We start from the raw sequence: 16,995 nt of genomic DNA on the forward strand, positions 1-16,995 counted from the left end.
TCCGAGAATGGGGAAAGTACAATTATTTTTATTTTCCTGATATTTTAATTGAGGAAACCAAGAGTCTTCAGAAGCTAGGAATTTGCTGGGGGAAGCAGTGGTCCAGGAAGCCTCGGAAGTTGCCACTCCACCATGCACTTTGCCCCTGCACAGCCTACTGTACAGTATCTTCTGTTTGTAAAGAACAGGAAGGGGTTCTTTCTCATCCTGAGAAGTGTTTCCTAGAGAGCTGTGGGGAGCAGAAACCCAGGACCCAGGTGGATGGCAGCCTAGGAAAGACAAAGACCGGGACAGACCACCCTGCGCTGCCAGTGGTGAATCTGGCCATCATAACTCATTTCCCAGCTTAGCTCACTCACAGCTTTGGTGTGCTCTGCATGGGAGGAGTAGAGAAAACATCACCTTAGGGTTACAAACAAAAGTTTAGAATCTCATATCTAACTGCCAACCCCTTGAGGAGCATTTGTGCACCTATTTTATAAAGCAAGATTCATACACAGTTTTCCACCATCCACTTTGAATGACTTTCATTAGACTTGGTATTCAAGCAGGTACCTCCAGCTCCTTTCAGCTGCAGAATTATTAAAATCTGAATTTCTGTGTGCAGACATAGAGGGTTGAGGTAATCCAATCAATTATATACTATTCAGATGTCTCTTTAGTTCACTGAAGGGTTTTCTTCCTGTGGACTCAATCAGTGAACTCCTTTCTCATGAATGCTAAGAACATGGTAGAGTAATAAGTACAGCAGGCTTTGAGTCCAAACACAGAGCTCTAGACCTCAGGTGAAGCACAAATTTTTTTCAGAGCCTCATTTTCCTCTTGTCAAGCAAGATGTTTTTTGTTCTGTTTTTTTTTTTTTTGGTACCGGGGATCAAACTTGGGACCTTGCTATTGCGAGGCAGGAGCCAGAACCACTGGGCTAAATCCACGGCCCTCAAGCAAGGTTTTATAAATAATGGTAGCTTAAAAATTTTTGGAAGGACTTTATTAATAGAAATGTGATTCAGAGCTTATCTTTTGGTCTACGTGCCTTTTTATCTATAGGACAAATATGTAAATATAGATAGATGAAAACAGTATAGGATAAAATTCCTTTTCACACCTATGTAGCAGATGCATAATGTGGATTCTACACATTTCTTTGATGCATTTTTATTTCTGAAGAAGTCAAAGTCTAGCCCTGGTATATCTGTAATGTTTTTATATTTGTGATTGGTTAACCAGGGGGTGTGAACAGAGTGCAAACTGCTGGTTAGCACATAAAAGTAGTTCATGGGCGTAGACCTGGAGGATTCTATCCCGAGTTTCTAGTTCTGATAAGATAGCTCCCATCCGGGTCAGTGCCAGCAGTGGGATCTTCTTTCTGTGCATTGACATCGGTTCTTTGTGAGCCCTTAGTGTGAGTCATGGGTTCATTCCCTGTGCATACAAGTGGGCTTCATGCTATTCCATGACCGCGGATTACACCCAAGGGTTCAGCCAGCTCTTCCTGGATGTCTGCACTTGGTTGGTGGAAGAATGTGGTTGGCTCAGCTCACTCTGTCCTTTCTAATGGGAAAATATCTCCAGATGGCCTGAAGCATCTCTGCCGTGGGGACAGCCCTTTCCATGAGGCACCCTTTACAGGGGGCTCCATCTTCGTTCTCTCCAGGCACACGGCCGCCTGTGGCAGCTCTCCAACCCGAGGTCTTTAAATGCGCCTCTGGCAGTGTCTTCCTCACTGAGTTATAGATGGAAAACCCAAACCCAGTCACATGGTTTAACCCGTTCAGCCCAGAAGGAACAGCTTGAAAGAATTCCTGTCACTATTTTGCTGTATCAAGTCGGGCTTGGCAGGAGTGACATCCACTGGAATTGGGGTTGAGGGTTTGTTTTGTTTCACTCACAGGGTGGACTGCTGTGACCGCACTGGTGGAGACTCCACTGGATGGGGCGGGGCGCCCATCGATCCCCTCTGTCCCTCTGCCGGGAGAATCCGCGGAGGCACTGTCCACCCTCAGCACAGAGTGTGGGGCTGCTAAAGACCCTGAGGTTTGTGTGCAGGCTTCACACCCCATGCTGTCCTCGAGAGGTCTTGGGCACCAAGGGGGCACCCTGGAAAGTTCTCCAGGGTTTCTGGAGCTGCAGGGGCTGCTCTCTGCACCAAAGGTCACAGACTCTGCAGACCAACGGCCTTTGTTGCTTAGCAGAAGCCATGGACCACAGGACTCTGAGTTAATTGATCACCTTGGGAAAACAACTTGATTGAAGTTGGATGTCGCAGGATGAGAGAGAAATGGCTGAACTGATTAAGAATGAGCTTCAACGGCAAGCTAAGCTGCCTCAAATCCTTCATGGAAGTAGACAGGATGTAAGTGATAAGTCATAAATAAATAAATCTCAAGAGCAAAATAAAGGCCTTTTGAATCTACCATCCCTCACAGCTCCAAGTGTTTCAACGTGGAATTAGCCAGTGTGTGCCTGACATGGAGACTGGATCCAGCCTCAGATACTTTTCAACCAAATATTTTTAGCCACACTCTGCATAACAACAATAAAGAGTGAAATGGTGGACTGAGACCTTAAGTACTGAGCCAAGGCCACTACACTGATTTTTCAGCCCAGCCAGAATTTTAAAGATTAAAGTTTTTATTCAAAGGATCTCAAGACTCAACATGAACTTCCACACTGCAGGAAGCATATCAAATAAGTATACATAGCGCCTTGTAGTTGCTCTGTTTAGCATGACTACTTTTTCTTTCTGTCCTGTTTAGTGTTTCTTAAGAATGCCAGGGTTCATCCAATAGTCTATAAGATACAAATGAAGTAGACAACATTACTCTTCAAATTCTTAGAAAGGCACCAGGTTACAGACCCCTATTTACATGCAGCTCCCCTATTTTTCCAAGCTGGTCATTTTCTTCTCCCTTCAGCACTGGAATAGATCATTAGCTACTGTATTTGTTTGTTTGAGCCTTCGATAAGGGACAGTGGACCCTTGACTTAACGAACTCAATTGTTTCCCAAGGGCTGGTTATAACTTAAGTTGGTTGTCAGTAAAGCTGAGATCTGGATGTTTACCTGGGCACACGCTATAGATAACAAGAGGCAGATGAATTGTCCATCAGTCTAATTAACCCAACTTGTTCATAAGTCAGGCCGGTCGTAACTTGAGGGTCCACTGTGTACATACATTAGAAGGTCATTTAATCTGTTTACCAGTTAGCCTGTACATTTCTTCCTCTGATGGATGAACCCCCGACCTCTATTTCTGATCCATGGGTCGGCTGCTCTTTCAGGGCACTCTTGCTGTCTCTTCAGCTCAGTGGGAAGGAAGCCTGTTCAAGGCGCTGCCCTCTGGTACTTGTAACTCAATAGTGTTTGAACAAATGAAACAAAATGGAGAGCTGTTCCTATGAAAACTACATTGTTGCCTCAGGAAGACTTGCTGGGCCCGGGATTTAGCTCAATGGTCTCGCTGCCTGCTGCGCAAGCGCAAGGACCAGAGTTCGATCCCTGGTACCAAAAAAAAAAAGAGTTGTTAATGTCAATTTGCTTTTAAAGAAGGTGCGGGGTGGGAGCAAATTAAATATCAACAAGGTAACACTAAAAGATTGAAGTAAACATCATAAAAATCTAGACAGGTTCTGCAAAGTTCCTGGTTTATATAGGAAGGAAGATAGAGGGCTCCAGACAGTGGGTCCATCTTAAAAGACACGGCACTACCTCCACACCTGGTTGTGAATGAGTATAAGCTCATTTTTAAAATATATATATGCCTAACGTATGAGAATATAATTTTTGTGATTCCATGATTCAACCAGTTTTTTAGATTAACTGTCAGCCCATCCTGATCATGTTGGATGAAAGGATTTCTTTTATGGTGGCAGTAGCCGGGCATATTGCATAAAATGTATGTCTGCTGAGCTTAGCAAGCTGCTTCCACTGGGTAAGTTAGAGGAGAACTGAGCCCAGCCCCGGGGGAGCAGATCCACTCCTCCCTTAGTGCACTTCAGGGACACGTGCTGACCTAGGGAAACAGAACCTGGCTCTCACACGTGCGCTCAGTTCCTTTCTCTCCTCTCTTCCTCCCCCTCCCCCTCCTCCCCCCTTTCCCTGTCTCTCCCCCAACCAGTGCCCCTCCTTTCCCAAGGAAAAGTAATGTAACTGAGTTCAAAGAGCAGAAATGCCCCTATGATCTGACTCTAAAATAAATAAGGGAGAAAACATTTGGAGTTGAACAAAAGAATATAGTTCAGAGTCCTCATTCTATGAAAGATGGGGTCTCTGGCTTGAAAAGACTTTGAATATATATTTAATTATACAAACCCCAAACCTGCACTTGTGCGTTGTACGTGCACAGAATTCCTTAAAATAATAAGCTGTGATTTATTAAAATGTGACTTAGTTCAGAAAGACACCGATTTTTCACGCAGGAAGATCAGGATGTGGTGAAAGAAATCTTACTGGAAGTAAGATTCTAAAATCCAATGGGTTTTAAGTTGTTTTCTATTCTCTCTGGTTAAAAAAACATTTCGGAAAGCGCTTCCTCTGTGTCTAGACTGTATCAGAGCACAAACAGCTGCAGGAAAAATGTGAGAATGCCTGGAGATACTGGAATATGTTAACAGAGGTACTGGAGAGCCCGCAGGAAGAATAATATTTTACAGCGAGGTGGTTGTTATCTTTAACAATAAAAGCCATATGAATATGCTGTGATTTATGCTAGCATGGAATGCTTAAAATCATAAAACAGGTATGATTATTGGATTCCTGTTCACCTAGGGAATGCAGATCCCACAGATAAGTATGCCCGAACATGACCTCCATGGGAAAGCATGAACCCACCCACCTCCAACAAACAAGAGACCATCCTTTATTTCCGGAATAGCTGGGAGGCTTTTGCTGGGGCCAACCATGAGCTATTTTATTCTAGAGCATAAACCAGATGCTTTCTTTTCTCAAGTTCATGGGGAACAACTGATGGCTGCTGGATTAACTAGAAAAGAAGTGTTCTTCCCTCCAGTTCTGGACAACACCGCAATTTAATGGCACTTTGCCCAAGTGGACGTTTAAGATGGATGGATTTGTCCTTTGCCCCTAGGGCAATGGTCCAGTTTTGGAGCAGGTGGCAGAAAAGATGGATGGCCAGGGAGATTTCCAGGTGAAATCGGTCAGATTTCCTCAGCCCTCATTAATTCTGGTTCCCCATCATCCATCTCCATGTTCTCTACCCTTCCCCAATGAACCCTGACTTCGGAGGATTTTCGGGATCTAGAAAAATCAAAATGTGCTGACTAAACTCAGAGCAGGTTGAAGAAAGTCAGGGGTCACTCCAGCTTATTATGGGATGAGGCAGAAGAAGAAGCAGATGACTGCGAAGTGTTCTGGCCTCTGATATAAAGAGAAAGCCCAAAGGTCAGTGGAAGGAGCAGCCACAGGAAGTGCTGGGCACAGCAATGCCCTGTGGGCTTCATTTAAATGATGCCTATATGAGCTTCCTAATCGGCAGCCTGCTACTCTAATTTACTTGCACATTAGGGCAGGCTTAGCGATACAATTGTTTTTGCCCCTTCTGGACATTGCTAACCAGTTTGTATGAGGATATTTTTTTGTAATTGTATTATGAGGCAGATGCCATCAGTAGATAAATAGCATGTATTGTCAGACCCTTACTGAAGAAGACAAGTGATTTCCACTTAAGATGAGAATTCTCGTGTGATTGACAGCCTTAGCCCCTGAGTTGCTATCATCTGTGGCCACCTGTGGAGCCACTTGTTGGAACAGTAGACCCTGCCAGAAAATTAAAAACCTAGGAGGGATACTCACAGTTTTAAGAAGTGTGACATTTCTGGTGGTCCTTTCCTTCACTTGTGTAGAAGGACAATATTTTATTAGTCAACCAAGAGATAAATCAAGATTTAAACCAACTTCTCACCTTTCAGGCAAGGCCTACCCTCAGTAGTTATTAAAAATAAATGGGATTTAAATAGATGGGGAAAGGCCTATTTTATTTCCAATTTCACACTCCTGTGTTCTGCAGTGCTGTTTAGATCCATTTGTGAAGGCTGATTGGGGTGAAAACAGCCGAGAGCAGCTGGGAGGGAACAGGTTTTCCAACCCAAGACGAAGTCCTTAGCTCTGAGTCCAGCTGTCAGCAGCTCAGCAGATGATGTCGGGGATGTGAGCCCAGGGTCCTCACGTTGACAGTGGAGGAGTCACTGAGTACTGTCTTGTGAGAGGCAGTGGTGCCTGTGATTGCATCATTGGTGGCTTGGGCATGATTTCTCTTCCTCCAGGGTTGTATGTTGAGGTCAAGGTTCTGGGACTAGGGAGGGCATTGACTCCACTCTGTCCTTGTCTAGGTCTTGGTAGACATGGTGACCAGTGCGGGCAGCTTCGATGCCCAGGTCCCCAGGTCGCCTGATTGAAGAGCAAGGGGGAGGCGACTGTATTCCATAGCAGCAGCCTGCTTCTCCCCTGTGGCCACTGGCTCTCTGTTGTTTTCTTCCAGTGTCTTGGGGTCAAAAATGGTGGCTGCATCGCCCTTGCTGCCACCTGCTGTTTGTTCCATTGGCAACTGACTTCCACACAAACCTGGCCTCTTCCTGTACAGCTCATGCTCCATGCTGTGCTGGGCTCCTGGGTCCCCTTGCTGAAGCTGTACCCTGTGTGGGGCACAGCCATAGATCGGGGGTTAAGGGAGCACCCCGCTGGGGTGGCTGCTCAGTGGTGGGACCCACCAAGGACTCTGCCTGTCACACTCTGCTTCCTTGTGCTTTCTGGTACAGTTGTCCTCCAGCTGTTCTTCCCTCTCAGTCCCCCTGCAGCCACCACCACATTTACCTTCCCACACCGCCAATCTTGATGGCACTTCTTCCTCTTCCCTAAGAACTGCCGATCGGCTCATTCCACACACAGCCCAAGTGTCCCACCTACCAGTTCCTAACCACTCCTCGGACCCGCACATTCTCCTTCCACTTGCAGTAGCCTCTGTCTCCTCCACCTCTTGATCCCAACCCATCCCCAGGGCTGAGCGCAAATTCTGTCCCTCAATGTGGTTGTTAGGCAGCTGCTGTGTCATCACAAGGCTGCCCGGAACCTGATGCCTGGCACTGACCTCTGCCCCTGTTCCAAATCCCCAAAAGGATCTCATAGTTTACAAGTGAAAAAGCCACCTAGACATTAGTGACCAAGCTAGGACCAGAGTCCAGGTTTTTTCCAAGTCTCAGACTGGTGGTTTTTTCCCTGCTATCGTTTTTCCTCTGTCCTTGCTTTGGAAACAAGAACCAGATCCCGACTTGATCTAGTGGGTGTTCAATAAATATTTATTCAGAGAAAGTAAAGAAGATAGGAAAAGGTGACAGTGACAGGAGCTGACACTCCTATGGCACTTACCATTTTCTTCCCTCTGATGCTCCCCGGCTCATCACCAATAGACTTAGGAGTTAGGTGCTGTCATCGTTACCCCCTGTCACAGTTGAGGCCCTGAAGACAGGAAAGGTTAAGTGAACGGTCCCCAAGGTCACAGTTCTAGTGCCTGGCAGAGTCAGGGCATGAATTCGGGGCTCCTCTTCCACCCCAGCATGCTTTGGAGCCAAGGAGGAACGGCAGAGCGGGAAGCTGAAGCTTGAGCTTCCTGCAGCGCTGGAGTGACAGAGCGGATGGTTAAATCAGGCCACCCCATCAACTTCTGTTGATTTACCTGGAGGAGAAACACTGGTTAGAAACCTCCCTGCACTCCAGGCTGCAGGGCTTGCAGTGATCCTGGGTTTCTATGGGAAGTGAAGGGTGGGGAAGCTCCCTGCACCCCTGGCCACGTGTTCTGCCTTATTTTCCATTCGTTCCTGGGGCCTCGGTGGAAGGGCTGTCACATAGTTAAGGTGCCTGAGTCAGTGTCCCTCGGAGAGGGGATATTCCACTCTCCTGCAGGGAGGGCTCTCCGTGGTTGCTCTCAAGGAGAGATGTCACATCCAGGCTTGCCACCACCCTGACTTGAACATGCACTGATTGTGAGGTCGGGGGAAACCAGTGGACCAAGCATATCTGGGGGCTTAGATCTTTGGAAACTCTGTCTTACTAGTCCACTGTCGGTGCTGGGTTTTCACATCAGGCCCCCGACATTGGTGTTTGTGCACATCAGAGCACCAGCATTTCTCGCACACACAAACTCATCGTGAGCACGTCAGAGAAGCCTGGAAGCGTGATTTCACCAGTGTGCAGAGAACACTTTGCACCAGGAATCCTAGAGTGAGTAGAATAATCCTCTAGACTCGATGAATCAGCTCTGAACTATGAATGTGTGTTGCATTTTGAGGGATTGCCCTCCAGTGAAAGCACCATTTCTCCTGTGTAAAGAAAAAAAATTGTTTATGCACAGACCACCGCCATGGTTTTGTGGCCATGCTGTGAATATCGACTGTCGCAGCCCAGCTGTGACAACGTTATAGGTGAAGGAAAAGTGATTTATCCCTCTCCTGAAGAGCATCGCGTTCTCTGGCTGCCTGTCTGATTCCGAGCCCGAGCCTCGGCCTCACCCCTACCTGCACCACCCCGTTGTGACTCTCTTGGTACATTTTTGTGATCACTGTCCAGTCTGTTTGTGGCCATTAAGGGCTCTGGGAGCTGAGTGAAAATAGGTTACTGCTCATCTGGTTTCTTGGAAGAAATGTGCGTGTGTGTGTGTGTGTGTGTGTGAGTGTTGCTTTGCACTTAAAAGGCCAAACTACAGAGACCAGGAAGTGGAGAATGAATGGCGCCAGGTGACTCACCTTTCTTACCCTGCAGGAGCAAAGACTGTGCTAAAAGGCATGGGCACGTGGTGGGTGGAGCCAGGGTGACCCTGAGCTGGCCGGAACTGGCTTCCACTTAAGACTTTGGCCAAATGACGTAACCCTCTGGAATCTCAGCTCCTGTGGGTAAAATAAGGATGATGAGACCTAGCTTGCAGGGTTCCGAGTTCAAGACTCAGGGTAGCCAGCACACGGTGTGTGATAATTGCCAGTCACTGTTATTATTGCTGCAGCTGCTGTCACACTGTCATTATTGCCACCTCCTGAGAATGGGAAGAACAAAGCAGAGCTCAATTGCTTGATCACGGTTGCCTTCATGCTTATAGGATATAGTTTTGACTTCAAGATTACCCGCAGTCCAAGATTGCTCCTAAAACAACAAAAGTAAACAAGAAAATTGCAACCATGGAATGATGAAAACGGAGAGTCAGGTGTTTCCTTATTCCAACAGGGCATCCCTTAGCTGAGGGGACCCCCTTCCTCCAGCCCACAAATAGTGACCAGCAAGTGGTGAGCTTGGGCAAGACTGGGGGTGACCAGAGGGTCCAGAGTAGAATCAGCGTGACTCTGTCCTCAAGGAAAGATGAAATGACCACAGAGTTCTCTGAAGTCAGATAGAAAATGCTTAGACCGCAGGAGAGATACAACTGAAGCCCGTGGAATTTAGCAGGGACATGAAATTAATTTTAGCCAGCACTGGGACATGAGGTTTTATGGAAGAAGCAGTCTAGTGGCAGAATGCAGATTCTGGGGTTTGCTGTTGATGGGGTGCAGCTGGGACGCAAAGTTCTTATCTTCTGTTGCATCTGGAAATGGGATGGCAGCAGCACCTAGGGTTGGAAAGATTGAGATATTAAAACAGCACCTGGCCCAGCCCGAGTGCTGTGTGGTAAATGCATCTGCCAAAGGACAGGCACAGGTTTCCCTGGCAGCAGAGGTGAGTGGGATGGAGGGGTGGCCCATGCCAGCCAGAGTCTGCACCGAGACACGGCGCGGAGGAAGTGGAGAGGTCAGGGAGGACACTGGGACATAACTGTGGGAATCCCGGACTCTGCTGACCCTGAGGTGGACTCGGTACTCCAGCGCTCGGCAGTGAGCCTGTGGGAGGCCTGAGTCTGGCCCTGCCTCGGGGTAGGTCTCTCTCCGTCTCTGTGCCAGGTAGCGCGGTGATGGACGAAATCAAAGCTGGGTTAGCAGAGCTCAATGTGCAGGTCTGGGTGGGCACCAGGGGAGGGGTGCAGCAGAGCCCAAGTGGGGAGCCCTGGAGGGCAAAAGGGAGCAGCAGGGTGGGAAGTGCGGGAGCATGGAGGGCTCAGGTGGAAGGTTGAGGGGTTGGATGGAAGAGTAGAGTTTGGGGGGAACGGCACACTGTTAGCCCACCTACTACTCCCTTTCCACACTGCAGTGCCGGGGTTTTCCCTTCAGGGTGCAGTCAGTGGTGTTGTTTTGTGTTTGTTCTTTGAGCCTCAGTGAGTGTTTCAGTCCCTTCACCTTTACTCTCCTTAAGGGCTGTTGAAGGACAGGCTGGGGTCGAGGGCGAAGGGGACACGCATGGTAAGACTTGATCTTCTGTCTCAGACACGCGTCGTGCTTGTCATGGCTGCGTGGAACCTGTCACTCTCGGCGTCTGTGGCTCTCTAGAAAGCGCTGACTGAGTCCCATGCCCCCCAGGAGGATGCCCTGCCACTGCGGGACTGGTTGCACTAGGTTTGATCCGCTCTCACTTTAGCTGTGTGAAGGCTGTCATCATTTTTTTTTTATCATCCGAGTTATTATGAAAGGATAATACTATTTTTAAGTGTTATGGAGAAGTAGGGTAATTCCTAAGACAACCACATGTAAGACCTTTAAAATTCTTTCGGGAACAAGATAGTCCATAAATAAATCTGTGTATGTATCAAATCAAGATCAATTACCATAAAACGTCTGTGACATGGGAACTATGAAATGATAAAAGTACAACTATAAAGTCATTTTGTTGCTCTCCCCCACCGGACTGGGAGTGAAATATAACAGTGGTAACAGGAGAGCGAGGTTCTGGCCCAGCCGTGTTCATCCACGTCAGAGATCTTGAGCAATCTGGAGAGAGGCGGCAGGGGGCTCCTTCTCAAAGGTTACCTTGCCGGCTTGGAGGAGAGAGGAGCGCATCTGTAAACGATGGGAAATATTTGCTGGTTTGGGCTTTGAAGACATTTTCCTCCTATTTCTCCAGCAGCTCTTTTCACTGTAGTCCAGACTTGGAAATAGTGACTTATCCATCACGTCCTCCCTGAAGAGAGACCTTTGCCCGAGCTGTCCAAGAGCCAAGACCCCCAGTTTCCATGGGACCAGCATGTATTTGTCCAGAGGCAGGATTTTGGCTTTTTCACCTTCAGACCTCAAGGGCCTGTTTATTCTGTTAAGTAAGCAAGAGTGAGGTCAGCTAAATGGTGATGGTTCCTTCCCTGACCCAGAGGCAGTGCTTATTTGATGCTTCCAAAGCTAGAAAATGAATGAAAAGCATTATCAGGAGCAGTGAAGAAATAATGGCCGCCCTGTACTTGACCATGGTTTTGTGACTGTGGCACCAAAGCTGGCCCCTGCTTTTAGCACTTGAAGTCTGGACTGGTTTCCTTCCACCTCTCAGCTACTTAGCAGGACCAGTCGGGAATCCACTGAATGCTCCCGCTGCTGGGTTGCCAGGCGTCAGTGTGGAGAAGCTCTCGGTCAAGGCCTAGGGTGAGGAGGGAGTTACTGCTGTTGGTGTCGAACTTCAGACCTTAGCTCATGGGTCTGGGGGCCGTTTGTCCTTACTTTTACAGGGTCTGCTGCCTCTCCGATGGTGTAGCCTGCTGCTGAAAGCCAGTGGCAAAGGCCATAAGTGGAAAGAGCAATGAAAACCCATTCACTTCTTCCCTCCAGGACCTGCACCCATTTTAGCATCTCACTTGAATCTGCCGAGAAATGGCAAAATCTTAAGTATAGCACCCTCATTCTTTTCCTTGGAAAGCAAAGTGTATTCGAAAGAGGCCTAGGTGCCTGGAGCATCACCAGAAAGCCTGGCAAGAGCTTTGTCTCGTCTCGGAAGTAAATAGATTCGGTGGCAGGAAAAATGCTGCCAAGGAAGTTACTCTGTTTTCAGGGAGCAAAGGACGGGAGTTTTATCGCTCCTTGGTGTTGCTTTTTTTTTTTGGTACCAGGGATCGAACTCGGGTCCTTGCACTTGTGAGGCAGGCTGATGTTGCTTTTTGAGCATGAATTTCTGTATGAGATTTTCTTAAAGTAATAATGCAAAGCATCTTGTTTAAAACTTGACCTCTTCTGTATGCCCAAGAATTTGTGAAGCAAAGGCTCTGGAGATTTAGCCCGTTCTCTGAAGGCTCTCTGGGCTCAGCCTCCCACACAGGTGTTTAGTATCTCCCAGCAGGAGGACACAGATGTGTTGAAACGTCAAGAACATGAGCAGAAACTCAGCTGACCCTCTTATCATTGCGGCAGGGCAGTAGATCTCTTAGCATCCATGTAACCATGGCCTGCCCGCACTCAAAGAAGTGGAACAGGGAGAGATTTTTTTTTTTTAAAGCCACGGACTCCCCTACCATGAAGAGCATTTCCATATATTTTTTCTTGAGGGCAAAACTTTAAATTTATGCCTTAGCCATATTTTAGGACCAACTAAGCAATAGTGTAAGACCAGGAGGCCCATGTTTCAGCAGGGCATAGCTTCAAAGCCTTTAGGTTGATACTAAGCCTGAGATTTAGGAACACTGATTTAATCAGAACGATTACTTCTGTAGCAGTTCAATAGAGCTGTCATGTCAAATCAAGCTTTCTCGAGTTTTGCCAGGTAGGGTTTTCTACCAGGGTGGAGACCCACATAGTATGGGCTTACTACACTTAGGAAAGTGAGGTGGTAGTCACTCTGCAACGTATACAAGGTCATCTGCTTCACCACCCTGTGGCTGTAGGGCCATCAGAGGTCCAGTGCATAAGCCTAGCTTGCAAAGTTTAGAAAACTCAGTTCTTAGGCAATTGTCTTGTACCAGCAGAAACCTTAACCTAAATATAGAAGGCTAAAAAAGAATCCTTCCACAGGAGGGCTCCCTTAAATTAGCTCCGTTAATCTACTCGTCTGTGTGTGCTGACTCGTGCCTAAACATTGGAGGCCAAATCCAAAAAAGGAAAAAGCAAGCCCAGGGCTCAACACTTGGAAAGATGGAGGACAGAGGAGCTACTGGCCATCCCAGCAGGTCCACATGAGTAGAGATAAGCTGGCTGCTGGAAATCACCATTGGTCATCAGCTAACCTCTCATCTGGGCTTTAAAAGCATAAATACAAATTGCTCCATTTTTCATGATTTGTGCTCAGCTCTCAAATCATCTTTTTTTGGTTTGGTACTGGGGATTGAACCCAGGACCTCACGCTTGCAAGGCAGGTGCACTGCCACTAAGCTACATCCCTGGCCTCAAATCATCTTAATGTATTGGTTTCCAACATCAGGTAAGAGCAGAAGTTCTAAAAAGGTATCGCCCAGGCCAGGGATGTAGCTCAGTGGTTCCAGCTCCTGCCTTGCAAGCACAAGGTCCCAAGTTCAATCCCTGGTACCAAAAAAAAAAAAAAAAAATCGTTTGGGCTGGGGATTTAGCTCAGTGGTTCCACTGCCTCCCTCGCAAACAGAAGGTCCTGAGTTTGATCCCTGGTACCAAATAAAATAAAATTAAATTAAAAAGTATCACCCATTGGATCCTTTTACTATTTTCTGTATTTCCACTTTTCCTTGCCAGGAAATTCCTAGGCAGTCAGAAGGATGCTAACTTGTTTATAGTTTTAATAGACGGTCGGCTTATAAGAATGGCTTAGGCCTTCAACTCTTAAGCGGAGTAATAGTTCTCAGGAACGTGCGGGGCTAAAGAGATCTGGACTCCAGTTTCCAGACTAGAGCAGTGGAAGGGAATTGTGGCAGGCTGCAAGCGAGGTCCCCGCACTCCAGACCCCTGCGTTGCCCGTGCTGCTTCCCTCTGAAGCCAGGGTTGTTGTCAGGCTTGTTGTCCCTGCCCACACACCACAGGAGCAGCCCACCTCCAGCCCGTGGGTTTCTCTCATTTTGTCACCTCACTTGGTACCTACTGATCGCCATTTCTTGGTGCAAGTCTGCTAGTGGAGGACATCCAGTGAATGTCAGGACAGGAAGAAACCAGATTAGGAATCTAGGAATCGGCCATAGTGTTCTATATTGAGGGGGGGCAATAGCTGTCCTTGGAAAGCTATCGTCAGTCCTAGCAGTTACATACACAGTGCAGTGTTTGGGTAACTGACTTGGCCATGGTATAAGAATCCTTATGATTTGGTTGATCTGTTCTTTCGCTGTGTTCGAAGAAGTGAATTTTATCTTTTCTATTTAAAGAGAGCAAAACAACAACTGCAGAAGCCCAATCCTTAGGACCCGAACTCCTCCATGCATGTAGTGTTCTCCTGTGGTTTATTCCTGAACCCCATTCAGCTTTCCTCCTGGAAGTTGTCAGGACTGTGTCTGGCTAAAGGCTTGGGCTGCTCAAGGCCGTGACTCATTCCTGGCATTTCAGAGGCTTTGTAATGGAAATTGGAGTTCCAAGCCACAGGCCTTACCAGTAGATATGTGAATATTAATGAAACAAAGCAGAAGTCTCTGAGGCTCCCACAGAACTGTTCTTACCATAGATTCCACCTCCACTGGACGAAAGGAAGATTTTTGTGAGGCAGATTTTCTTCTTCATAACCCACATTTGCTTGAATACCACAATGTTGTTTTAATTAGTTTTAAAAAACACAGTAAAATATTTGGCTTTGGTGGAAGGAGTCAGTTCCCTCATATGTTGGAGCTGTTTGGTTGAAAGGACATTTTTGTCTACTGAATTAGTTTCCTGGGGTTCACACTAGTATTTCAAGGCTTTTACATAGTCTTTAATGTTCCGCAGCCAACTTTCTTCCTGTATGTCTAAGTACCTATCCGTATCTGTTGTCCAGGGGAAGAATATCTTTCCTGTCACTACATTCGTGGCTGAGGCTTCGGGAGCAAAAGACCAGTGATAACAAGGGAAAAGCATACAAATGGATTTAATACAAGCTTTCCAGGACACGAGAGCCTTCAGAAATGAAGAGCCAAAGAAACAGGGCAGCCTGTGTGCTCTTCCATGTAGGCCTGGTGAGGAGTGGCCAGTGTAAGGACACCAGGATGTGTCCTAATGGTCACAAACTGGGGACTCAGTGAGGCCTGTCCGCTCAGATGCTTCCTGCAGCCGTGTTTGTGAGGACAAGGATGCTCCTTTCCTGCAGACGTAGAACAGTACCTAGAAGGATGTTTTACAACCTGCTATGGGGAGGGTAGAGGAAGGAAAGAGTGCTTTCTACTTGCGCTGTCTTCTCAAGTGCCATGGGGCCACATCTGGGCAATGTTTACCTATCTTTGTTATGGCAGGGGGTGTGTACTGGTGGGAGCTTATGTACGGTCTCTTGTGAGAGTGTGGAAAATGTGCAACCCTGGACAGCCTCAACCCTTTCTGCTGCACCTTCCTTGTGACCCAACTGTGTCCCCCCAGGCTTCTTTCAAATGTTATTCCCTCTTGTTGTGCTACGGAAGATTTAAAAATAATGAAAAGACTCATAGGAGGAAGTACAGGAAACAAGGAAGGCAGATAATTCAAGTATTTATTTTCTCTTGACTTAGATGTGAACTCAATTTTCTCCAGGATTCTAGTTGCAAACCAAACTGGACAAGAACTGAATCAAATTTCCCCATAAGGTCAGCATTGAGCCCAACCATTGAATTTGACTCAGTTCTTCCCAACTCGGTTTGTGACCAGAATCATGGAAAGAATCAAGTTTGTGAACCGAGGTGCCACTGTATAGGACAGACTGCTAGGACTTCGGGGAAACCCACAGATAAACACCTGTTTTCTATTGTTCTTAAAGGCTGGGGCAGAGGGTCAAAAACGCAGAGCTAGCTTTTTGTAATTTTTAAATGTCTGCCATCCATTGGATCAGGACTATTTTGGAGCTGCTATTGAAAAGTAGACATTTAGAAGATATTTTCAGCCAAAGAAGAGAACGAGCAACATCCCTGATAACTGAGCCACTTTATTCTGATCCTGTCTTCTCTAACAATAGCTCCCTGCTACGTGCTCTTAAAACACAAGTGCTAATATTATGAGGAATGGATTGTATGAAAAACAGGCTAATCTTTTCTGAAAGTGCTAAAAATACCAATCTGCAACCAAGAGAGTTTAAGCACTTTCTTCCATTTCCAGATGGTGTGGGAAGCCAGATTCCAGTGGGTACCCTGAGGCCTGCAAAGAAGTACAGGTTCTGGCTCACATGAGTACGGATCTTTGGACAGGGATGTTCCAAGTGAATGCTTATCATGACACAAGTGGAGTCTTTGAGGTGCAAACCATTGTTGCCCAAGGCAGTCTTTGGATGTGACAGGTCATGGAAGAGAGTCATGTTTGCTTTTTCATATGGGGAAACTGAATCACAAGAGCTTGCATTCCCAGACTAGAACCCAGCGTTATGTCCCTGCGGTCCTGTCTGCTGTTGAGACATTCTGGACCGAATCCTTGTGCATTGCTATTTCTGCCCAGTCTCCCTTCCACTACCTCGTCCTTATCAAGCCAGTCTTGGAATGTGTGAAGAGTAGAATTTCTGTCTGACAGTCTTCAGGATTTGCTGAGAGGATCCCATCTGGGCCTAAGACAGGAAAATACGGGAGAGTGACTTGGAAGCCAGATGACTGTGTGCCAAGTGTGGGTCCGGAGAAGACAGAAGGTGCTATATGGAGTTTTTAGGACCATGCTTGCTTAGCTGCAGCTTCTACGAGGCTCCAGGCCCGTTCTCAGTGGCCAGCCGCTCTTCCTGCTTCCGCGGCGAAATCCCAGCAGCTTGTCCAGGGTCACTGCATGCTTCGTTATACAGAAACCTCTCCTTAGACTTTGTGCCATTGTAGAATAAGAATTCTACAGTGGAAAAGTAGTGTTGGTTCTAACAGAACTGCTGGGTTTTCTGCGGGGGGGAAGGTGACTTCTCAGAAAATAAAGATTCATGGGACCGTGCCTAGCAAGTTGCACCTAATGAGCTCTTCGTCTTTAATGCCTCTGCTGTGGGGTGGCCTCCTCCTACAGGTTCACTTTGGGGTCTGTCATTGAGATCCTTTGTCATGTATGTTTCTGGACTGTCAGCAGAGACGAAGTTTAGGATGTAAGTGGGGAG

At 47.0% G+C, this 16,995-nt stretch overlaps 1 protein-coding gene and 1 long non-coding RNA gene across 5 annotated transcripts in view; one reads left to right on the forward strand and one right to left on the reverse strand.

Moving 5' to 3' along the window:
- The window catches only part of LOC147828847 (protein Smaug homolog 1-like), a 138,158-nt gene that overhangs the window by 84,591 nt on the left and 36,572 nt on the right, over positions 1–16,995 (forward strand). The gene's annotated exons all lie outside the window — the stretch shown is intronic.
- LOC110350161 (uncharacterized) lies at positions 5,973–7,045 on the reverse strand. Its single transcript, XR_002396561.2, has 2 exons — positions 6,922–7,045; positions 5,973–6,650 (listed from the first exon to the last, which is right to left on the reverse strand). It is a non-coding gene; the product is annotated as an uncharacterized LOC110350161 (long non-coding RNA).

The sequence above is a fragment of the Heterocephalus glaber genome, unplaced genomic scaffold (assembly GCF_053883595.1).
Source record: "Heterocephalus glaber isolate CG9 unplaced genomic scaffold, H.glaber_assembly_v1.0 deba00000901, whole genome shotgun sequence".
Classification (NCBI taxonomy): domain Eukaryota; kingdom Metazoa; phylum Chordata; class Mammalia; order Rodentia; family Bathyergidae; genus Heterocephalus; species Heterocephalus glaber.